Here is a 25,202-nt window from a genome sequence, read left to right as displayed (position 1 = left end):
GTGCCCATATTCCTCTCATTGGACTTAATCACTCCTTTCTCAGGGTGACCAGGGCACATTTTTAGAGCTTCACAATAGCATCATTTCACTCTGCCATATACATATGTAAGCTTCTTCAAGTTCAAGACCAAAGTCTCCATCTTAGCAACCCTTATGATGTCTAACACTTTCACTCAATTAATGTAGGATGAAAGACTGAATTGGAAATAAAGATTGTGAATTTTAATTAAATATGTTCCTTATAATAAAATGAAATAAAGATCTGGAGATTTTTTTTCTTGGCCTAAAAATTCATATCACAGCTTAATAAATGCTAATAAAATCCTTCTTTTGAGTTTTTTACTTAGTGTTGTTCAACACTGAAATCATGGCTGTGACTTAAATGACTAAAGAACATAACTAAGATCAAAGTACTTTTAAAGCGAAGTATTAATGCCCAATAAACTTAGGAAAAGGTGATCACCTTCTTTGCTAATCAAGGAAATGTAATTTTAAAATCACAAGATACCACTAAGCCTCCAACAGAATGGCTAAAAAGAAACAGACAATGTTAAGTATGAATGTAGATGAACTAGAACTCATATACCACTGGAGGAAATTGGCACAACCACTTTGGAAAAAGGGGTAAATCAACAAAAGCTATACATATGCCAACCCCATGCCCCAGAAACTGTACTCCTAGGTATACAGTTGATAAAGATACACACGTTCACCAGCAGCTATGTACAAGAATGTCCACAGCAGCATTAACTGTAACAGCCTAAAATCAGAAACACCCAAGTGCTTATCAATAGTAGAATGAAAAAACAAATTTTGCTCCTCATACAATGGAATTCTAATAGCAAAGAGAACAAACAAGCTACAATGTCACACCAAGATATGAGTGAATCTCACAAATCCAAAGAGTCACTTAAATTACAAAAGCAGGCAAAGCAAATCTAATGGTATTACAAGTCAGAGGACCCCCTGTGCAGAAGGCACAGGGACTGGGGACAACACAAGGAGGCTTCTAAGGCAGTGGTAATATTCTGTTTCTTGATCTAGATGTTGGTTATACACATGTTCATCTTATGAAAACGCATTAAGCGACATTTGTGCTTTGTATAGTTTCCTACATGTGCATCACACTTCAATAAAAAGTTTAACTGAAACAAAAGAAAAGCAATAGGCTAAGCCGCCAAAAGAAAATATATTTCTTTTAAAATACCTTTCATGAATGAATGTTTTTAAATGTCATAATGAGGAGTAACAACTTGCAAACCCAACTGCTTTGCACTGGTTTGACTCAAGAGCCTACTACAAAAAGAGATCCCAGAGAAAGCAATTTTCTATTCCTGAAATAATGCAGAGGCCAGAAATGGTCATCAGAATTTTTTATTAAGAAGAAAAAAAAAGGTGACCAGAGGCAATCAGCTATAGGGAATAAGCAACGATTGCAGAAAAAGAAGAAAAGAAACAAAATCATCTTAAAATTATGCCAAAATAGCAATTACTCTTAAATAAGCCTTCTGTTGAGCTACTAAAAAAAAAACCTATTTATTCTAATGCCGATATGTGCCTCAGCACCCAGCTTCCCTCCAGTATTATGTTAAAACACTGCACAGCAGACAAAAAGAGAATGTCATGGGAGTAGTAATTAATGGCAAATGCAGGTGCCTGAATAGAGGGAAACCAAGGGAAATGAAACACAAACCCTTCCACCTCATTAGTCTTGTAGAAAATAATCTCATATACAAAGGCATGCCCCTGCTTATGTAGTATATAAATTAATGAGAAACCTAATCAAAATGGTTTTCGTGAATCTTAACCATCACCCAGATACAAATACTCTGGAGATTTTTAAAAAGGGGGGGAAAATTGATGGCATTGAATTAGTCAAGCAATGCTTCAAACAAAGACAGAAATGGACAAAATAAAATCAATATATATTAAGTTCAATGATCTGTGCCAATAGAGACAGATTTTTAAAAATCTTTTCTATTGGGCTGTGAAATATAGAAATAACAGGCACTTTTGAGACTAATGAAGAGACCCAAATACTTACCCTCTTACGAACTTGGCATTAATTCATCTTTAACTTGATCTCAGTAGGACTCAGGAAGTAGACAAGTAGAAAAGATCTGAAGTCTCAGCAACCATCAGAAGGAGGTGACTTTGTAGCAAACTTTCAACGTCCTATTGTAAAAGGGGATACCAAAAAGATGAGTAACTGAAATTCACAGATAATCCATAACAGTTCATGTTGGCCAATGTACAAAACTGGTTTTGCAGAAACATCACCAAGTAAAGGCCCCTTATCTGGTCTGCCTTCAGGCAAAGGTGCTAATAAATAGTGAAATTTGCAGAAGGCAGGTACAATAATGAAAACAAGCAAGAGATTTCAATAACCAAACTTTTAATTAAATTTTTTAAAAATCTGGACCTAGTACATCTAGGCTCATGTAATGATTTAAAAAAAAAAAAGTTCTCCCTTACAGAAGGGACCATTTCAATTAACCACTGAGCTAGGAATGGAATTAAGGGAAATTAGGAAGATCGGAAGTTACCTCCTTTATCAAAGCAGGTTTATTAAAGGCATAACATAAATTGCCTAACACTAACCTGCTTAAACATATTTAAAGAGATCACCTTCATCTAGCCAAGAATAGCTGAAATTGGTCTTGAAATTAGCAACAAAAACAGCAAGAGGAGGATTTGCTGAGGGTCTAACAAGGGCTGACAGGTTAGTACAAGAATAACTAAACGGTTTCTCTAGAAGAACTCACAAAACAAATAAGTAGCTTGGGAGGGGACTAAATAAACAAATGCATGGAGAGCGTCTGAGCTGAATGTTTACTCATTCATCAAGCGTTTACCCTGAGTGTTCGCAACACTGGAAGACAGATGGATACCTCTCATTTTTGTCTACCCATCTCACCCTTCTGTTCCCAGAACCTCAATCTTTCTGTGAAAGCCATCCCTTCCCTTGACCCCTGACCCCTGCCAGGCCACTGACACCCCTGGTAACCCTGTCCCCAGGTACTCGTTCAGAGTTAGGGGCACGGCCAAAGGCAGGGGCAATTGGAGGCAGCGAGTGTCTGCAGAATCCGGTTGTTCATCATGTAGGAAAAGGCCCGTTGCTCATGAGAGCTATTCACATAGAGAAAGCCTGGCTGAGAATGAAGCCACATGAAAACAGGCTGGAAGGTGGCAAGAAACAAGGCTCCAATGGCATGGTATGAGCCCCTAGATCCAGCCATGCCTGAAACGAGACCTACTCTTAGATGTTGTAGCAACATAAACCAATCGATTTTCTTTTAAATTGTCTTTAAGCTGGATGGGTTTCTGCTACTTGCAAACAAAACATCCTACTGCATCACTGTTGCTGTATTCCTTTAAACCCTTTTATAGGGACTAATTCTTCAGCTACAGCACTCACCCTCAATTATTAAAAAATCAAAACATATCTTTTGAAATGGAACATTTGAGAAGCAGACATGAAATAAGTTTGTCTTTTATTATTCCTCACATCTACGGACCTTCTGAAGGCTAAATTATTTCTTGGTGTAACTGATTAGTCACACCAGATCCTAATAATACTAGGTTCTCTGGGCCTTTAGGACACCAAAACCCAGTGTGTTCAGTTCCCTTTGTGCAGGACCCCAGGAGTTCACAGGATGCAGTAAAATTTGACACTTTTGCAGCTTGAATTCACTTCATTCTGCCTCCCCCATGAAGAGGAGGAAAACCCAGATAAAAAGTGTGTGGATTCTACAAGCTTCCCTCTGACCCTACTTCCCCACAAAACAGAGGCCAGTCATGTGGTCAAACCACAGTTACAAAGTGCTGATGTCAGCAGCCCCATCTGTGGGTTCTTGTGTTCACCGTTCCAAAACCGCATTCTGATAGGAAAACACAGACTTGCCACAAGAATCCAGAGGAATTTGGCCAGTACTCTTGTCCCCTTTCACTGATATCTGTCCTGGGTAGACAGTAGTATGTCCAGTTGAGTTTACATGATTGCCTAGGCACGAAGTGTGGGTGAGGGGAGGATGCTGAATGGCAGAATTTGCCAGCATAAATTGGTAGAAAAGGCACAGGACTAGAAAGAAGTCCAGAGGACTGAGACCTGGACCTGGTCATGGCCCTGGCTTTGCAGACAACTGTGTGTGCCCTTGCATAAGCCATTTCTCCTTTTAAGGTACCAATTACCTTAATTTTAACATGTGACAGATTAATGTTTTTCACTGTGGGTGGTGACTCAGGTAGTGGACAGTGAAATCAATTCAGTGAATCGAGGCCAACATTAAAAATACAATTCTAGGGCTGAGACAGAAATTAAGGTGAGTCTGGAGCATCTTGTAGTGCCAGAAAGTGAGGGTGTACTTCAAATACCAACGAAGATGGGCTTATGTCAAAGGAACACAGAAGTCAACTAGCTCATACTGGTCAAAGCTGGAAGAACTGGAGCACTGAAGTAAATAAAGGACTACCGGAGTGTAAGCCAAATAAATATCCATGAGTGCATACTGATATAAATACTGATTAAATGAATAAATAAATCAATAAACGGGGGAAAACAGACAAACCTGCATGCAGAAGAAACTACTTTATGTCGATACTCTGCCCTTGAGGTGGAACGTAACTCCCTGTCCCTTCAGTGTGGGCTGCACATGATGGGCTGGGAAAGAGTTCAGAAATCTGACAAACACTAGCTCAGCCCGGGGACCAAGGTCGGCCTCAGCAGTGATAACTCAAGTTGGCAGGATGTACACTCACATGACATGATGAAAACGGCACCTCACCTCCCCAAAGCCCACAACCCTAGCCTAATCATGAGAAACATCAGACAAATTCCAACTGAAGGGCAGTCTACAAAATCCCTGACCAGCGTGCCTCAAAATTGTCAAGGTCATCAAAAACAAGGAGGGCCTGAGAAACTGTGATAACCGAAAAGAGACATAATGACTAAACATAATGTTGAACCCTGGTGGGACCCTGGAATAGGAAAGGGAAATTAGGTAAAAACGAAGGCAACCTGGAGAAAGTATAGACTTTTATTAATAGTAATATATCAGTATTGGTTCCTTTAATTGTGACAAAGGTGCCGTACTGCTATAAGGTAGTAGGAATAGGAGGGATGAAGTGTGGGGCATATGGGAACTCTGTATTATCTGCACAACTTTTCTGTAGATCTAAAACTGTTCTAGCCCTGGCTGGGTGGCTCAGTTGGTGGGAGCATCATCCTGTACACCGAAGGGTTGTGAGTTCAATCCCCAGTCAGGGCACATACCTAGGTTGCAGGTTGCAGCGCCAGTCCGGGTACATACAGGAGGCAACTAGTTGATGCTTCTCTCATATCAATGGTTCTCTCTCACATCAATGCCCCCCCTTCTCTCTCTCTCTCCTTTCCTCTCTCTAAAAGTCAATAAACTTGAGGATTTAGAAAAATTATTAAAACTGTTCCAAAATGAAAAGCTGTTTTCATATGAAGGGTGATTAAAACAAACTTTGAGTGTTATTTAGAGCACATGATTTCTAAGCTTTCCACTAGCTTTAAAGACAAGGAACACAACCGCTGCACTAAGACTACAGTCAGAAAATCCAGATGCAAGTCTCAGCTCTGCCATTGGCCCCTTGGGGAGATCACTTCCTTCCCCAAGGTCCTCAGTTTGATGTTCCCCACCTATACACCAAGGCTAACCCCTGCCCTGCCTACCTCACAAAATTTTGTCAGGTTGTGAGAAGCAACATTTATTAAAGTGGTTTATAAATGTGGAAATGCTATACAAAATACGGAGCTTAGGATAACCAAAATTCTCTAGTTCTCCCCTAAATCAGAGCGGACTAAGGGCTGGAGGAGGGAGACTCAGTCTTTTGCCTACGGAACCAGTGCTTGGATTTTCAAAGGGGTCCCTGGGTCAGCAGCATCTGCAACACCTGAGAACTTGTTAGCAACACAGAATCTTGGGCTTCACCACAGACCCGCTAAATCAGAAACTCCAGGGTGGGGCCCAACAATCTGTGTTTTTACAAGCCCTGCAGACCATGCTACTGAAGTTTTTAGGCCACTGCCCCATAGAAACCCACTGGGGACTGCAATACTGTGAGCCCCCTTCACAGGGGCCACGCTCCTCCAGCTGGCCCCCTGCCCAGCTAGCAACCACGTGGCTCCCATGTCCTCCAGGACCCCCTTCATGTCTGTTACCACTTGGCTGATTCTCACACCACTCCTCTGAGAGAGGAGGAGAAGCAGCACTCCCCACAGGCAGGTGGGAAGGTCCCTGGCACGCCACACCTCTGCGTGAGTTAACTAGCCACAGCAAGACCCAAGAACATGGTTATTTAGCCCAGCTAATCTGGGAAGTTCTTAGCAATGAAGGGAAATCAGGGTGTCTCTCAGAACCACACATCACACATTTTACAAAGACCCAAATTGCAGCAGCATCCTGTCCTTCTGGTCACCCAGCATTTGTCAGACAAAGATGTCTTAATCTATGGATCAGAAAAGGCAGCTATCTTATATACACATCCATCTACACCCATATACATATCGTATTAAAATGTAACCTGCAGATGCCAGAGAACAAAAGAGGCTTTCAGGTCCTTGATCAGGAAACAAATGATGCAGAACTGAGAGTAATAAACAAACTGGAATGCTATTTTGGCTGGGGATCAAAGACTAGAAAAACAGGAATTACAAGTCAGGCGTATAAGCTGGTCCTTTTTCTGAGCCATGTTTAGACCACAGTTATTATTCTTTTCCTATTTGATACCTCGTTATTGATATTATTCCTAATGACTTGCATACAACAAACTTAAGACAACGGTAGTCTAGGGAAAGACTGCCTTGAAAAGCTAATCGGGGTGAAATTTTATACTGTCTATATACGTGTGTATTTCCAAGGTAAAAGGACTGCCAATACAGGCACAATGTCTCTCTAAAGAACAGAGACAGGATGTGTGTGTGTGTGTGTGTGTGTGTGTGTGCTGTAAAGAATATTACTTCTTAGCATAATGTACATAAATCATACACATAAAAATATGTCAACAAATCATCAGTTCCTTATTCACCTCCACTTTCCTTATTCCCTATTCACTGTCTTGTGGAAAGCAGAGCCTTCAGTCCATAATTTATTCACAGATAAAAAAAGAAAGATGAATATACCACCACAATAGGTAAATTCAGCTTGAGTCAAAAAACAACTAAGCCCTGGCTGGTGTGGCTCAGTGGATTGAGCACTGGCCTGCAAACCAAAGGGTCACTGGTTCAATTCCCAGTCAGGGGTACATGCCTGGATTGCAGGCCAGGTCCTCAGTTGGAGGTGCACGAGAGGCAACCTCTCCATCTCTTTTTCTCTCCCTTCCCCTCTCTCTAAAAATAAATAAAATATTTAAGAAACAAAAACTAAGATCGGGTGCCGAAGTTGTGGACGTAGAGGAACTAGGCACCTGCTGTACCTGCAGGCCCCTTCGTGGGCCTCCTGGCAGGTGGGCCTCGGCAGGGCAGACAGAGGGATCAGCCAGGACCCCATCTTTTTGCTACACCTTTGGGGGCTTCCTGGCCATGTTCTCCAGCCCAGGAAACCCAGCAGAGGCAGATACTACTAGAGGATCCAATTACCATCTTTCTTTACCCCTCAGTGTATGCTAGGATATGTAAACTCATGTTTGAAGTCAGAGGAAATTAAGCTATTGCTGGTATTATAACTGAAAACAATGAGGCATGCTGGAAGATGATCGCAGACTATGTAACTGATACAAAATTAGAAATATTTGATGCCTTGGCATGTCTTCTTCAGTCTCCTATTTCTTAGCTTAATGAAGCTGACATCATGTCTAGAACTGGCTTTGGGTGATCAACTCAATAATGACAACTATTCAACACTGCTGTCCTGGACTAGATGAACGTATTGAAAGTCCTCGTCAGTTCCCTGAGCAGGCTCGACCTGCACAATATCTTATGGCACAGGTTTGCACCAGCTCAGGAAGTATTTCCAAAAGAAACCTGAGTATGTGGGGATTGAAGCTGGAATAATAACACTGAGTTCTCCCGGGCACAAAGCCTTTGTCTGTAAACTCTGTAATAATTAGGCCAAGGAGTGTGAAAACCAAAGACTATTTGTTGGAGAAAATATTCAATTGTTCTTGCTTCCCGCAAATACCAGCCATCAACAGAAATAGTGTGTCTATGTGAGTAGTGAGTTTTGAAGTCACAGGACCATAAATGTTAGAAATATCTGAGCTGGCTTTTTTGCAATGGGTTTGGTGCCAGAACACAGGTGTTGTAAAAACCACTACTAAATAGAAGCCCAAGTGGGAATGAAAAAGACTCATATCAACATTGTTATCATTGGACATGCAGATTCTGGCAATTTACCACTACTGGCCATCTGATCTACAAATGTGGTGGGATAAAAAAAAACCACACTGAAAAATGTGATAAGGACACTGCTGAGCGGGGGAAGGGCTCCTTCAAGGGCACCTGGCTCTTGGATAATCTGAAAGCTGAGTGTGAGTGTGGTATCACCACTGCTATCTCCTTGCGGAAATTCAAGACCTGCAAGTATTATGTGACCATCATTGATGCCCCGCGACACAGAGAATGTATCAAAAGCATGATGACAGGCACATCTCAGGCTGACTGTGCTGTTCTGATTGTTTACACTGGTGTTGGTGAACTTGAAGATGGGACCCCCTACAATTGGCAGACCTAGGAGCATGCCCTTCTGGTTTACATGCAGGGTGTGAAACAGCTGATTGTTGGTGTGAACAAAGTAGATTTCACTGACCCGCTCTACAGCCAGAGAGGTAACAAGAAAATTGTTTATGAAGTCAGCACCTCCATTAAGAAAATTGGCTACAACCCTGACACTATAGTATTTGTGCCAATTTCTGGTTTGAATGGTGACATGCTGAAGCCAGTGTTAACATGCTTTGGTCCAGGGGATGGAAAGTCACACATACAAGGGGCAATGCCAGTGGAACCACGCTGCTTGAAGCTCAGGATTGCATCTGCCACCAACTCATCCAACTGACAAGCCCCTGCGTCTGCCCCTCCAGGATGTCAGCAAATGGTGGTATTGTACTGTCCCTATGGGCTGGATGCAGACTGGTGTTCTCAAACCCAGCAGCCTTAGTGGTCACCTTTGCTCCCGTCAACGTTACAACTGAAGTAAAGTCTGTTGAAATGCACCATGAAGCTTTGAGTGAACCTCTTCTTGGGGAAAATGTGAACTTGAATGTCAAGACGTGTCTGTCAAAGGTGTCCATTGAGGTAATGTGGCTGGTGACAGCAAAAATGACCCATCAACGGAAGCAGCTGGCTTCACAGCTCAGGTGATGATCCGGAACCATCCAGGCCAAATCAGTGTCGGACATGCACCTGTTCTGGACTGTCACACAGCTCACACTGCTTGCGAGTTTGCTGAGCCGAAGGAGAAGACTGTTGTTCTGGGGAAAAGCTGCAAGATGGCCCAAAGTTTTTTTAAATATGGTGATGCTGCCCAAGTTCCTAACACGCTGAGAGCCTCTCTGACTATCCTCCTCTGGTCCATTTTGCTGTTTGTGACATGAGACAGATAGTAGCTATGGGCATCGTCAAAGCAGTGGAGCTGCTGGAGCTGGCAAAGTCACCAAGTCTGCCCAGAAAGCTCAGAAGGCTGAATGAGTATCATTTTCAGTACCTGCCACCCCAGGCTTAATCAGTGGTGGAAGAATGGTCTCAGAACCCTTTGTCTCAATTGGCTGTTAAATAGGAAAAGACGGGTTAATGATTGCAATGCACTGTGAAACCTTCAGAGGAAAAGAAAAAGGTTTTGTAAACCATTTTGTTGTTGTTTTTTCGTGGGGCAGTTTTTATTAGCTTTTAAAATCGGTGCTTTTTAATGGAAACAACTTGACCAAAAATCTGTCACAGAAAATGAGACTCATTAAAGCAAAGCTTAGTGGGAAAGAAAAAAACAGCTAAGAGAGAGCTGGCACTAGCCATCACAGTTCCTGTTTGCAGACACTGAGTCCCAGTACTCATGGGCCATCAGCGTGATGTATCTCAAAGTTCCATGGTAATGTTTCCTGTCTCTTACCATACTCCCCTCTAACAATGAACACTGAGTAAATGCTCAAGTAATATAGACCGGTTAAAGCATATTTCCTAGCTCAAAAACATTTTGCAGCTCTCCGGTTGCCAGAGAATGGGGCAGCAACCCTCCACCCACAAACTGCCACGAACCTCTATGCTCCAGCTACATCTAGTAGCTCACTTTCAGCCTCTGCTCATCATTCTTCTCTTCCCCAAAACAGCTTTACCTTTAAAATCATCCGTTTCAAGGTCAAGCTCTATGATCATCCTTCTAGGAGCTCTTCCCTAGTTTGCTTTTTGGAATTGCTCTCCTCCATTCCACAGCAACCATGGAAATGATACTCACTCCGGAAAGTGGTCCTGAGAATTAAGTCAGGGGATGTTCTTTCAAAAACTACTGAGAATAGTGCCTTGCTTCTTGTAGGCCAACCATAGAAGGAAGCTACTATTAATACTCTATCATGCTATGGTCTTCCTATCTTTGTGACTAATTACCCTTCCCCTACACTTCTTGGCTGGCGTTCCCCAAGGTACCACACACATCCTCCTTTCTCTCCTGGGACCAGCCCAAAAGTTTTACAGGCTGGGCCTCCCTTGGAAACCTCCACTGCCATAATTTCAATGAAACTGCCGACTCCCAGAAGTGATCTTCAGCTTTGCCCTCTTCTGAGTTACCTTTAGGTCATTTCCACAGATATCACTCATACTCTTGAAGCTCAGCATGTTCAAAACCAAAAGCATTCTTTTTCCCTTGGGTCTATTCATCTTTCTATTTTCAATGGCACCTTAAATAACACAGTCAAATAGACCAAAAACTCTGGAGCTACATTTTTTTGTTTGTTTTCTACTATATTTGATGCACAATATGTAACATATTTACTTGCGATACAATTCAGAAGTGCAATTTAAGTCTCGCATCTGCCCCTTTGAGACCATTCTCCCTTCTTTGGGGGATCTGATGCTACCAATCTCTTGTGTATCCTTCTGAGGTATTTTATATTTATAATACACAGTAGGTCCTAGTGAATGTTTATCAACCAGTTCTCTGGAAAAAAAGAGTCCTGGTTTGTTGCTTCTGCTGATGTCCATGGTATAAATACTACCACCAATTTCAAACTAGGACCCAAAGTCATTGACCAAGGAGTTGGAAAAATATACCTAATTGGTTCTCGTGAGCTGATTTTAGCCCATCAGTTTATGAGTCTGTATACATATCCATAAAATATTATATATGGATATATTTTACTGAAATGGAAGCATACCATAAATGTATGGTATAAATGGTATGTATGCTACAAGCTATGGATCCTACACCTTTCTTTTTTTAACTTAAAAATAAATCTCAGAGATAGTTCCAAATCAGTACATGTCAAGCTGTCTCATTTGTAATTGCCCCATTATTTATTAACCAGTCCCTACTGATGGATAATTAGGTTATGTGCAATTTTTTATTTATTCAAACACTGCAATAAATAATTTTGCATATGTCATTCTGTCCACACATGTATGTATGATAAAATTCATAGAATTATTATGGGTGGTTCAAGGGGCTTACATGTTTGCAGTTTTGGTCAACACTGCCCATCACTCTACAAAGAGCTTGGACCAATGTACATACATTTGCATCCACTGTGAATACCTGTTTCCTCAAACCTCTACCAGCAGTTTTACCTCCTTTTGTTATATTTGCCAATCTGAAGGGTGAAAAATGACATCTCACTCAAGTTTTAATTTGCATTTCTCTTTTTATGAATGAATTTAAAGTTTTCATATGCTTAAGAGTCCTTTGTATGACATTTTGTAAACTGTTCATATCTTTGACTCTAGAGTACCTGTTCTTTCTCTTATTTGTTCTAGTTCTTTATATGTTGATTAAATGAATGTTTGTGCATAAATTGCAATTATTTTTCTAAATTTATTGATTACCTTTAGACACAGTAAAAAAAAATAATTGGCCCTGCAAAATTATATATAGTCAAGTGACTCAATCTTTTATTTTTAGCTTCTGGATTTTATATCATATCTTGAAAGGACTTTTCATCTTCATTATTATTTAAATGGTATTCTATTCTCTTCTAGCTTTTTAATGTTAAAGTTTTGATTCATGAGAAATAGATTTTGGTGGGTATGATGTAAGGCTCCCATTTTATTTTTGATCTGATTGTACCAGCACCATTTATTATCTCCCATGGAATCATCTTTGCCTTCTCTCTCAACCCCTTCCCCCGACCACCCAGTTCTTAGAGGCTCTCATCTGAACTTTCCAATATTTCTGTGCTCTTTTCTTTCTTCTCCCACTGTGACCACCATAGTTCTGGTCTCATCATGCTTGCACTCCCGGTCTGACCCTCTCTACCTCCACCAGAGTATTTTCCCTAGGAGAGCTCCCATCCTACACCTCCTTATTCAGTCTACAGCATCAAGTCCAAACCCTTACTATGGGATTCCAGATCTACTGCAGCTGGGCTTCCACGTATCCCACCGTTCTCAGATCCTGTCCCTCTTCCCATGTGAACGAGTCCTTCTCAAGAACCTGAAGGGTTCATCATTCCTTAAAACGCCATGCATTGGCCCATCCTGCATTCTCTACCTATGATGTGCGTTCTATCTGGCCTTCCACTCCCTTCCTTCGCATCAATCTTATGTGTCCTTCAAGGCTTGGCACAAATGCCCACATCTCTGCAAAAGCATTTCCAATGGCTCTTTCTGTGCTCCTATAGCTGCAGAGGTAGAGGCACTGCTGAGAGTGGATCCACACCCTCACTCCCTGGCTCCCAGTCTCGTGCGTGCCACCACGCTGAATGCCTTGCTGTAGAGGCAGAATGACCCACCTCCACCCCACTCGGCCTCTTTTTCCCTTTGTGGTGGCGGATAAACTCACCCTGGCTGGTTTGGCTCAGTGGATTGAGCGTCGGCCTGCGAGCTAAGTGTCGCTGGTTCGATCTTCCAGTCAGGGCACATCAGAGAAGGAAAACTCTGACTCCAAAAAACCTCCGCTGCCTTGCGGCATACCTCTTCAGGGGAAAGGCTAAGGGAGTAAACCCCGACAGAAAATCCGGAGCCGGAGTCCCTAAGGCGGTTTGATGTTGTAGTCAACACCGGCAACTCCTGCGGCGCACCTGAAGCCAAGCTGTATTGACTCTGTCTTTCCCTTGGACCCTTCAGCTGCGAAGAGAGGGGGGGTCTGCTGCATGGGCAACAGCAGACCCTCCATATCACCCTGCCCAGGCTCTGTAGCTTCAGCTTCACTGGAGAGGACACTCCAGCGTCATCACAAGATGTCGATGCAACACGGGAGGAGACAGATACCGTGTCACTCCCGAGTTGGACTGCACAGCCATTCTTGGCGGTGCAGATAGACTCTTAAGAAGCTACACCATCGTCTCTGGAGACGGATGGCTGCCGACGGTGGCGGATAAACTACTTTAGCCTCTCTAGGCCTTTGACAGTCGGTGGTTCTTTGAGTAGAAGCAACAGAAACCAATCTGGCAAATGAAACCAGAGGAAATGTATTGGAAAAATATCAGTTTAAGGAATTGAAGGGGTTGGGGGCGGGGGGGGGGGGCAGAGAAACAAGCAGTTGCACAGTGTCAGAAGACCAGAAGGCAGACCACAGCAGTGTGGTCTGAATAGGAATGGTCTGGTCGGGACGCAGAGAACCTCTCCATGATCCTTGGCATTGGACTCGGTCTCCAGCAAGAGGCTTCCAGGGCTGCCCATGGCTGAGGAGAACGGGTCCCTCATTCTGATCCCAGAAAACCATATCCAAAGTCAGGGAGTGATTTCTCAAATGGAAATCTGAAAGGGTAAATGGATGTCAGACAACCAAAGAGCAAATAACTGCTATCGTTCCCCAGCCATCTTTAAGAGCAGGCTCATTCCCCATTCCCTAATGCCTCCGACAAGCTCCAAAGGACACATCAGTTCATCTCTAAACACTAAAAATTTGCTTGAAGCAGCTCTGAACCTGTGAGGAAAACCCAAGTGGGTCTTCCCTCTATTTTCGGAGGCCTTCAAATACCCTAACTCACTTCATCTCAGCTACCAGACAACTGACCTCAAAACTAGAAACAACCAGAAGTTTCAGAACATCACACTGCATGGAAGTCCAACAAACAAAGATATAAAGAAGAAATACTCATCCAGACAGGTAGGAGGGGCGGAGAGAAAGCGGTGTGGTGGTGGGAGCAGCAGTGGTGGCAGCAGGCCATCGGAAAGCACAGTTACACATTTTAAAAAGTCAGGCAGCGTTCCCAGCTCCTCACCAGACTGCTGCAGCTTACTGTCCCAGCACCAGGGAAAATCAAGCCTCATTGCTTCTGACTGTGCAAACCAGTGGGGGTTGGGGCGGAGGCAGAAACTGCCAGTCTCTCAACAGAGTTCACTTGTTTAAAAGGCCCCCATGGTCCTAGAATGTCTGCAGACCCATCCACTCTGGGAACAACAGCCAGGGCAACAACTAGAGAGGCACCAGTCCCATACGGAAGTGGGAGAAGTGCCTGGAAAAGGGGCAAATGCTGAGCAAGTGGCATTGTTCCCTCTCAGACCCCTCCCCCACATACAGCACCACAACATGGTGAAACAGGTAGCCCAGTACTGACCAATCCCTAAGGCTCCGCCCCTTACAATGTAACAGGAGCTACAGCTCTACCTAAGACAGAGGCAAACAAACACAGGAGCCTGTCAAGATGAGGAGACAGAGAAGTATGGCCCAAAAGAGGGAACGGATCAAGGTTCCAGTGGGAGAACTAAGCGACAAGGAGATAACCAACCTAAAAGATGAGGAGATAGACAACCTAACAGACACAGAATTCAAAACACTGGTAATAAAGATGCTCACAGACTTGACAGATATCCTTAAGTATGGCAAACGCATATGGGAAGAAGTGAAGGCTATGCTAAGTGAAACGAAGGAAAATTCACACAAAATCAATGGTGAAGGGAAGAAAACTCTTCAATGATTTGGAATATAAGGAAGAAAAAAGGTCAACCAGTACAGAATGAGGAAACAAGAATTGAAAAAAATTAGGAGAGGCCTGGGAACCTCTGAGACAACTTTAAATGTGACAATATCCAAATCATGGGGGTGCCAGAAGGAGAAGAGGAAGAGCAAGAAATTGAAAACTTATGTGAAAAAATAACAGAGGAAAACTTCCCAAATTTTGCAAAGGAAATAGACATACAAGTCCATGAAGCATGGAGAGTCCTGGGTGAGCTGGCCCAGAGGGAACCACACCAAGACACATCATGATTAAAATGTCAAAGGTGAAAGATAAAGAGAGAACCCTAAAAGCAGCAAGACAGAAGTGGAGAGTTGCCTAATAGGGGTGCCTATAAGACTATCAGCTGATTTCTCAAAAGAAACTTTGCAGGCAAGAAGGGACTGGCAAGCAGTATTCAATGTGATGAAAAGCAAGGACCTACAACCAAGATTACTCTATCCAGCAAAGCTATCATTCAGAATGGAAGGGCCAATAAAGCGCTTCCCAGACAAGGTAAAGCTAAAAGAGTTCGTCATCACCAAGCCATTATTATATGAAATGTCAAAGGGACTTACTTAAGAAAAAGAAGATCAAAACTATGAACACTAAAATGACAACTCACAACTATCAACAACTGAATCTAAAAAATAAAAACAAAATCCAACTAAGCAAACCAGAATAGGAGCAGAATCACAGGTACGAGGATCATTTGGAGGGTTATCAGCTGGGAGGGGGAAGGGGGAGAAATGGTGCAGGGATTAAGAAGCTTAACTGGTTTGTACGAAATAGACGGGGGAGTTAAGAATAATACAGGAAAGGGTGAAGCCAAAGAACTTACATGCACGACCCATGGACATGAACTAAGGGGTAGGGGATTGCTGTAGGGAAGGCCGGTACTAGGCAGAGGGGAGCAAAGGGGAAAAAATTGGAACTACTGTAATAACATAATCAATAAAATATACTTAAAAAAAAAAAAGATCGCTGCCTAACCGGAATTTCCATTCCAGTGAGGGAAAGCAGACAGTAAACAGCCCCAAAGAAATAATTTCAGAAAGAGTTCGAGCGCTACGAGGAACATGGAACCGGGTGGTGTGCTCGCAAGTTGGGGGAGGGGCTTTAGCTTGCGTGCATTTCAGTCCTGGCTTGCCTGACTGGTCTCCTTTGGCCAGAAGGGGAACTCACCTTGTATGATGATGCTTGGGGGTGGAACGTAGATAACCGGAATTCAGACCTACACTATCACCTGTCTGTGGAAGGGTCTCTTTCCCATCTGCAGCTTAAAATGCTTCTAAATGCTCCCATCCCAGTACTCAAACCCTGAGGGTCAGTGCAACACATGGGGAACCTTAAGTACCTCAACGTAATTCCCAGACACATGGAAAGCGACAATTCACAGACCCCTCCGCTCAGAGTTCGGACTCAGGAGACTGGTAGTTTGTGAGACAGAGGAGGGAGCACCAGTGTGCAGAAGGCGGCTGGCAAGTTTCATTACCAAAGCGGGGCGGCGCGCCTAGGCTTAAGAAATATCGGTACGATCTAAGACAATATCCAAGATGCTAGAAAGCCCAAAGGAGCGAGTGTCCTCAGCCCCCAGCTGGGGCGCCGTTAGGCGGAGCAGGCCCGGCAGCGGAGCGGGCGAGCCGGGTGCCTGCAAGGCTAGCGTCGCCCGCGTCCTCCAGCCGCGCCCCATCCAGCGGATGTGGTAAAGCTTCGCGCTCAGCCCAATTAAAGAGGTTTCCTGTACCTCCCGCCCCGGCAGCGCACCTCCCCACAACCCAGGACAGCCCTTCTGCGTCGCATCCACCCGCACCGCGACCCAGGCCCCCGAGCTCAGCGCCTTCTCGGCGTGAATCCCAGCCAAACCGTCCCTCTAAGGATAGAGCTCTAGGGTGCTGTCCACTCGAACCCTACGTCCAGAGAGACTGACGCCGGCACCGAGGACAATGGGACAATCTCCCTGGCTCGGGGCTGCCCCTCTGGCCGGTTCTTCTACGGCGACAGGAGGCTGTCCGGTCCTGCAGAAACTGGTGCTCCCCCGCCCCCGCTCCGAAATCGCAGCCCGACCAAGCCCGTTTCGCCCCTGGGCCCCACCACACCCCAGCACCATTCTGGCAGGCGTCCAGGCGCTTACCTGCGCGCTCTGCAACCGGGAACACCGCCTACTCCCCCGGTGCCGGGCTCCGCGGTTCGTCCACAGACCCGGGAGGAGGCAAACCCAGTTTCTCCAGTCCCCCCGCAACGTGTAGCTGACAGTTCCCTCACCAGCTGCAGGAGACTGGAGAGGGACGGCCACTCACGGATCGACGGAGGGGTCGAAGCCCACGCCGCGCGCTGACTGCTTTGCGCTGGGGTCCCTTTGCCGGGCCAGGCTTGCGGGTTCTGCGATAGCGCCGCCAGTTCCCAGGACTTTGCCCAGAACTTCTCCGCACTCCTCGCCAGCGATTAGCAGGAGGGAATAAACGAGAAGGAGGAGCCCGAGCGCGCCCCGGGGGCGGGGCCCCGTGCGGAGGGCGAGGAAGACGAGAGGGGCGGCAGAGTGACCCACACGCTCACCAATCAGGAGTTGGCTCCGGGGAAGGAGGTGGGGCGATGCTCTTGGAGAAAGCGTGCGGATTCCATGACGCAGTCAAGGGAGTTGGGACCCGGGGTTCCCGACAGGTGGGAAGGGCGGAGGAAGGTGAGAGCTGCGGCGCGGCCTGGAAAGGGGCTTCCAGCGGCCCTGCGCACTATGCACTGTGGGTGCTCAATAAATATTTGTCGAGTTGCCTTTCCCCGCCTGGGAAGGAGGGGGAATGCGACGGCGGCGCGGGAGGAGCTGGTTAAGGAGAAGCTTCCAGGGGACCCGGTGATCGATCAAGCAAAGAGGACTGGACCCTATGAGGAAGTCAGACCGAGGCAAAGGGATCGAGAACCGAGAAGAACAGCTGGTGAAGGGAGGATTGCAGGGATGACGAAGGACAGATTCGGCGTGGAACCCCGGCCCTAGACTGTGACCCTGACAACCAGGGGCAGTGATGCAGCTTCGTGCCTGGGGCCCAGGAGGAAACCCGAGGGGAGTGTGGTGGTTTTGTTCTATGTAGTTCACGTGCAGGGGGTCGGGGAAGGGAGAGAAAGCTTCGTAGTTAAAATGCAGGAGCTCCTTAAAAGGCAATGAAGTCCACCTAACTCGACTGCCCACTCGCTCCTTGGATCCTAGCATGAATGCAAGCAACCGATCACCTGGGGTCAGGCTGGAGACAGCGCCCCTGTCGAGTGCCGCACGTGGCGGGAGGGGAAAACATTTCCTGAGTAGCCGGGTGTGGGTCCGAAGCAGCTGTGGGCGTGCAGCTGGGATGATGGCACACCAGGTTCCTGCTCTCATGGAGCTTATATTTTAGTGAGGAGACAAACTATAAACAAAGACCAACACGTGCAAATATAAACAAATGAGAAGGTGCTGATGAATTGTGAGCACTAAGGTAATTGCTAAGAGTTTTCAAAAGCGTTGATTTGTGTGACAGAGAGCTGCGAAGCGCCCCGAGGGCCTCTCGGCTGAGGTGGCTTTTAAGCAGATTCCAGAAAGGAAGTGGTCTCGGAAGAGCATTCCAGGCCGAGGGAATGGCAAATGCAAGGTATTTAACCTCCCAGAAGATCCACCTAACTGCCTCACCGAGCTGAACAATGAGTGTGACCTGCTCACCAGGCTCAGTGCCTGACAAAGAGTAGGGGCTCCAGAATGTTAAATTCCAGTGCCACTTGCCACCTGCGGCGCCCGGCGCATTTCCAGTTTCCCAGCTGACCCCAAATTAAGGTGACTGAGTCTCTTCTTGCCAGAGCCATACTATTCACATTTCATTCATTGCGCTAGAGGCTCCGCTTCTGGAACCATCCCCGTCGCCGGGCGTCTGAAACTGTTCTCTTATCTGGCAAGCAGCGAGGGAGGGAGGGAGGAGGATTCCAACCAGCTGCAGAGCGAACCCACTCTCAGGCTGCCCACGTCCGCACACGGAGAACCTTACCCGAGGAGATTTAAAATCGAATGACTCGGAGGTTCTTAGATTACCCCCCCTCCCCCCATCACCCGTAGAACGCGGGGTGGATGGACAGGTCCAGCAGGCGGCCGACCCTTCATTCCGAATTCCAGGAGGCACCTCGCCCACACCCAGCCTGGATGGCCTGAGCAACTCAGACGCTGTTTTCCCAACCCTTCTTGCAATTTTCAGAGAGAGAAGCTCGATTTTTCCTCCCTCTCTTCTCTCAAGCTCTTTGATGTCTTTTTTTTTTTCCCCCCTCTAACTCCCTCCCTCGCCCTGCTATATTAGCATTGTTTTCTTTGCAGGAGACAAGCCTTACATCCTAAAGGAAGTTATTTGCATAGGGCTTTATTGTTGAAAGGAGCATTCAATTCTTGGCTTCTTCAACTTCTTCCAATTAAGCAAGTTTTTGTGTATATAAATATATATATATTTCTATTTGTACTTGAGGCAGTCAGTTGGACAGTATGAGAAAGTTATTCATATTTGTACCTTACCTTGTAGAAAAAGGAATCAGACTGTCTTTTAATAGTTTCATTTCCTTTTCTTTCCTTTTCTGCTCCAGGCTCACAAGCTCCTAAAAACAAAAGAAAAAAAATTAAAGTTGAATCCCACGCAGAGCTAATTATTCTTGAAAAAAGCTTGCTAATGTCCTAAAATTACTTTTCTCCTCAGTTTTATTTTAAAGCAAGGATCTGCGTGTCTACTCCAGGAAGATCAATGGTTCTATAGTAAGAGCTTCTAAAGACCCTCTTCTTTGAACTATTGAACAAATACTTTTTCTATCTATGAAGAGACACCCACCATAGTAGAAATTTTTTATAGTTAGCTGTATGTTCTTAGCTTCTGAAATCCGTAATATGTAAGTATATGTTTAAAGAGTTACGTGTTTTAGCGCTATTTACAATAGCGAAGTGCCCATCAGTGGATGAGTGGATCAAAAAACGGTGGTACATCTACACAATGGAACACTATGCAGCAGAAAGAAGGAACTCCTACCTTTTGCAACAACATGGATGGAACTGGAGAGTTTTATGCTTGGTGAAATAAACCAGGCAGCGAAAGACAAATACCATATGATTTCACCTAATACAGGAACCTAATGAACAAAACAAACAAATGAACAAAATAGAATCAGAGGCAGGGAAACAAGGGACAGACTGACAGTGACCAGAGGGGAGGGGGAGAAGAGCAGAAAGAAGGGGGAGGGGATAGTCAAGGAACTAGTATAAAGGACCCATGGGCATGAACGACAGAGCGGGGATTGACTGTTGGAGAAGGAGGGGTGGGCGGGACAGGGGAGAGCAACAGGGGAAAATGGGGCAACTGTAACAGAACAATAAAAAAAAAGTTTACATCTTTTGACAGTGAAGGAAGCTGATGAGAATAGAGTTTTGTGGAGGGGGAACTCCAGAGGCCTCCAGAATCATACTACCTGGGTTCCTGACTTGTGATCTTCCTGATTCTGAGAGCCCTTTTCCTTGTCTGTAAAATGGAGACAGTAATTGTACTTACCTGCCTACAAGAAGTTTCATCACCAGTCTGAAAATGGTTTTCATGTAGCCTAACTCTTGAGTTCTCAATCTCAGAACTCTGGCCATTTCAGACCAGGTACATGTTTGTTCTGGGCACTGTTCTGTGCAGTTAGCAGTATCTCTGGCCTCTAGCCACTAGATTCAAGGAACACGCTCTCCTTCCCATAACCAAAATGTCCCCGGACATTGCCAGATGCCTCCTGGAGATAAAAATCGCTGTAGCTGAGTACCCTTAGCCTAGCGCATAGTTACTGCCCCCAGATTAGGAGACAGTATAGGGAAGTGCTTAAAGATAAGGATTTCCATGTCCATGGGTCCTTTACATTTGTTCCTTGACTCTTCCTCTTTTTTCCCCTGTTATCCCCCTCCCCCACCCCCCTTTGGTCACTCTCACTTATAGCAGGGTGGGGATTGACTGTGGGATCAGGAGCAGGGGGTGGGGTGGGTGGAGCAGGAGAGAGCAATGAGGGGAAAATTGGGATGACTGTAATTGAACCACAATTAAATAGAATAGAATAGAATAAAATAAAATGTCCAGAGTGTGAACTCCAGGCAAAATTTGCTTCCCTAAACCTCATCTGCAAAAAAGGAATCAAATAATGCTAACTCCTTAAGACTGGCTAAGGATTAAAAAAATATGTGCATGTAAAAGCAGTTTGACTAGTGCCTAACACATAGTAAGCTTAAGACATGAGCTTCTGTTCTCCTTTTCTTCCTGTGAAATGAAGGCATTGGACTAGGTCAGGGATGACATATCTTGGCTTATTTGCTGCTACTCCCCTCCCTGCCTCATACCAGGTATCACTATTAAGTCAATGCTCTCTTTCCACTGAGCCCAAATAGGGACTCAGAATCCTTTTAACCACAGTGCTCTAGGAAGCAGCCGCTGATAGGGTCAGCTTGTGAGATGGTGCCAAATTACCAAGCTGAGGCTGTATCAACGTTAAGCCATTTTAAGATTAAGATCTTAAATCATCACAAGACTAGAGCTTGCATCTTCTGGATGGTAACTGTAAAACAACGTGATGAGAAGGAACTATGGTTCTTCGCCTCATCAATCCCTTTTACAAGGGAGGGGAGAGTTCCAGCATCTTGACTAGAATCTTAGAGCCTGTGAGTGATTAGAGGCTGGGTCTCCTACCCTCTTAAAGTGCCCTCTTTTTGCCACTCCCACCACAGAAGGGAGCTGGAGAAACACTTGCCTGAAGCAGTGATGCAACCTTCTCCACCCTGTGCGCTCCTACTCACTTCTTTCTCCTTCTCTCCTCTCCAGAAAATGAATCAAAGTATATTTAGTTGCATAGGAACACCTTATAAGCATTCTTTCAAAAGTGTTAGCCCTCCTGACTCAGGACTACACAAGGGTCCTCTACCTCCTTCATTAAATGCAGACTGACTGCCCCCTTTGTGTAGAGGACTATTCTCACCAGGCACTTTAAGAGATCCAAAAATGAGTCAGTGGGTGTCCCTGCCCTTGGTGTTTTTACAGTTTTATATATAGGGCACATCAGGCATGGACATAAATAACTACAATGCAAGCTTAAAAAATGGGAAAATGTCCTAAGAGATGCACCAAAAATGTGTTCAGGGAACAGAGAAATTATTTCGGGAATTCAGAGCAGAGAGTCACTTCCTGCATGTCTTTGCTGACATTTTTAACTTTTTGATCAAAAATTCGTATTTGTTACAATGAAGTGGTCCTTGTAGAGGAAGTTGCAACATTGTTAAGCTTCCTGGTTTAGACACAGCTCCTGCTTAAAGTGCATGTTATCAGTGCAACTAAAAGTGACAGTTTATTCTAATAGTCATTTTTCACTGATGTTTAAATTTCTGGGAGGTTCTAGAGAAAGATTATTCGCCTTTAGCAACGAGATGCTAGCTTTCTTCCAAGCATTTGAAAGAACCAGCTTTTTCTCATGTTATACTGTGGGAATATAGGATGATTGTAAAAAAGGAGCGTAACAGGTGAAGAGACACCAATGTCATATACTTTTCTTTAAGACTTTATTTATTTATTTTCATAGAGAGGGGACGAGAGGGAGAGAAACATCAATGTGTGGTTGCCTCTCGTGTACCCCCAACTGGGGACGTGGCCCACAGCCCAAGCATGTGCCCTGACTGGGAATCGAACATGCAACCCTTTGATTCGCAGGCCAGCACTCAATCCACTGAGCCATGCCAGCCAGGGCAAATGTCATACACTTTAAACCATGAATCCGTATTTCCTTCAGGACTGAGCTACCTCAGAATTCAGGCTGACCATTCCGTTTATCTTTTAGGCACTATCTCCCCAGCACATGGACATCCTACAGCATTGTTCAAAGTAAATAGTAAGGACGGTAATAAAAGTCCACAGATATAAAGCATTTATGTGCCAGGCACTGCCAAACTGGGCTGCCAAGATTCCTGCCACTCCTGCACTATCAGGAGGCCGCCTGTCAAACCAAAAAGACTTGGCCAAATGGCCTGGTATAAGCCTCACCAATAAAATGTGCGCCGTGAATACTGCTTCTCCTTTATTACCTCATTTGCAAATTCATGCCTTTCATGAATGCATCTGATTGGTATACTCCAAATCCCATCTGCAAATCTAGCTGCAAGGAAGGCTGGGAAATGAGATGTTCAGCTTTGCAGCAAGGCACATTAGGAGCAGGTTGGGGTGGCAGTTGAGGGAGCCAAGCCACAGTATCCACTATCTTTCTTCACCTTCAAATCTCCAGCAAGCGTGTTGGCAGAAAAAGGTTGTGTATGTTATATCCTCTTTGGTGTGTTTCACGTTTTATAGAGTAACCCAGAAGGCTTAGTCTTTCACCAATCCCCCTAAATTCCCTTCTCAGGCTCCCCCAGTAACACCACTGTATAGTTCAAACTGCAGCAGACTTCTAACCAATTCCCTGAAATCCACTCTTGCTCTCCGCTCTGCAGCTACAGTGATTTTTTTTTTTTTTAACCCAAATCTAATACTAAAACCTGTCCATAGCTTCCCAGGAAAAAGACAGAACTACGTACACGACTTTCAAGGTCCCACGTGATCTGGTGTCCACCAACTTCCTCTCATGCCATGTCACCCCTCCCTCTCAGCCACTTTCTTTCACACTGATCTGCTTCCAGGACTTTGCTTCTTCTGCCTGGTGTGGAGAACTCTCTGGAATATGCTTCCGCTCTAAAATATGCTGTTCCTTTCTCTTTGTTTAATTAATGCTGACTCATCCTTTGCATGTCATTCTGTCGTCACCCTTGACTTTCATGACTAGGTCAAATCAGCCTATCTTATGCTCTTGTTAGGGGGTGTGCCTGTGCCTGTGCGTGTGCATGTGCATGTGTGTGTGTGTGTGTGTGTGTTGGTAGCACATATAACCTTTGCAATTATATTTATTTTTGTGATTTTTCTGATTAATTTCTATCTAATTGGATTATAGGTTCACAAAGTGAGGGCCTATACCCCGGTTTGTAATCTCCCAAGGATTGTCTCTGCCTAGCAACTAGTAGGCGTTCAAACGAATCCCAAAGAAATGACCTTTACTGATGATAGTGGGGGTGGGAGTGAAGGTCATACAGCTGATCTTGTAGCAAATTGATGTCAGAAAGATGCCGTGTTCGTAAGTTATCATTTTGCCAGGGTCATAAGCTCAATGATTTTTATTTTAGCCTTTTCCCCTTTAACACATTCCCCTGTTCTTTAGAATGCCTGCATCAACTTTACCAAATCACACAGAAAGAAACTTCAGAGGAGGGCTTCAGTTAACCCAATTCCCATAGATCTTTCCCTAGTTACAGAAATGAAAACTGGGAATCCGTAATGGGTGTATATTTCTACCTTCTCTGGAAGTGGGTTTTCCACCTTTGTGTTATCCTCTTCATTTCTCCAGTGTCGTTAGGACTTGTATCATAAAGGGCCCTGCTCTCTGATCCTTGACTCGCATTTCCCTATTGACCCACAGCGACATGGCATATCACACTCAGATGAAATCAGCACTTCAGGGAAGAAACTGTAACGGTCCTGCTCTGGCTTTTAGAGACTCTTAATATAATGAACTGACTTCCTGGAACCAAAAATAAATTCTTCTGTGAAGAATATGTACTTGGCCCTGGCTGGTGTGGCTCAATGGATTGAGCGCTGGCCTCGGAACCAAAGGGTCGCCGGTTCGATTCCTGGTCAGGGCACAGGCCTGGGTTGTGGACCATGTCCCCAGTTGGGGGTGCATGAGAGGCAACCACACATTGATCTTTCTCTCCCTCTCTTCCCCTCTCTATGAAAATAAATAAATAAAATCTTTAAAAAAAATGAATATGTACTTGGCATAAGACATATCAATATCTAAAGTCCATAGTTTTCCTCGGAGTCGGTGAGACTTGCTGGGACTGTGTAATGCAGGAGAAGAGAGAAGGTCTGTTTGCTTTACATCATTATTTCTTGCAAAACCTACTTTATAACATAAGTAATATAAGTAAATGTCTAACCACTATGCTGTACACCTGAAACTAATATAATATTGAATATCAACTGTAATTGAAAAAACTGTTTAAAGGGAATAAAATTGCCTATAATGTACCTACAAAAACAACCCTTGCTTACATTATTATGATGTAATATTTCCTTCTAGTATTTTTC

The 25,202-nt window shown here is 44.6% G+C and overlaps 1 protein-coding gene across 4 annotated transcripts in view; it reads right to left on the bottom strand.

Moving 5' to 3' along the window:
* The window catches only part of OSBPL3 (oxysterol binding protein like 3), a 151,808-nt gene extending 134,312 nt beyond the window's left edge, over positions 1–17,496 (bottom strand). For all 4 annotated transcript variants that reach the window (XM_090287098.1, XM_090287100.1, XM_090287099.1 and 1 more), the window contains exons 1-2: positions 17,174–17,496; positions 2,045–2,175 (exon numbers count right to left, since the gene is read on the bottom strand). The gene's annotated coding sequence lies outside the window, so the exon portion shown is untranslated. The remainder of the gene's footprint in view (positions 1–2,044; positions 2,176–17,173) is intronic.
* Positions 17,497–25,202: the final 7,706 nt, after the last annotated feature.

Source organism: Furipterus horrens, unplaced genomic scaffold, assembly GCF_987537825.1.
Source record: "Furipterus horrens unplaced genomic scaffold, mFurHor1.1.pri manual_scaffold_9, whole genome shotgun sequence".
Taxonomy (NCBI): Eukaryota; Metazoa; Chordata; class Mammalia; order Chiroptera; family Furipteridae; genus Furipterus; species Furipterus horrens.
Note: the sequence above shows the minus strand (reverse complement) of the source record. Positions and strands in the feature narration are given on the sequence as shown.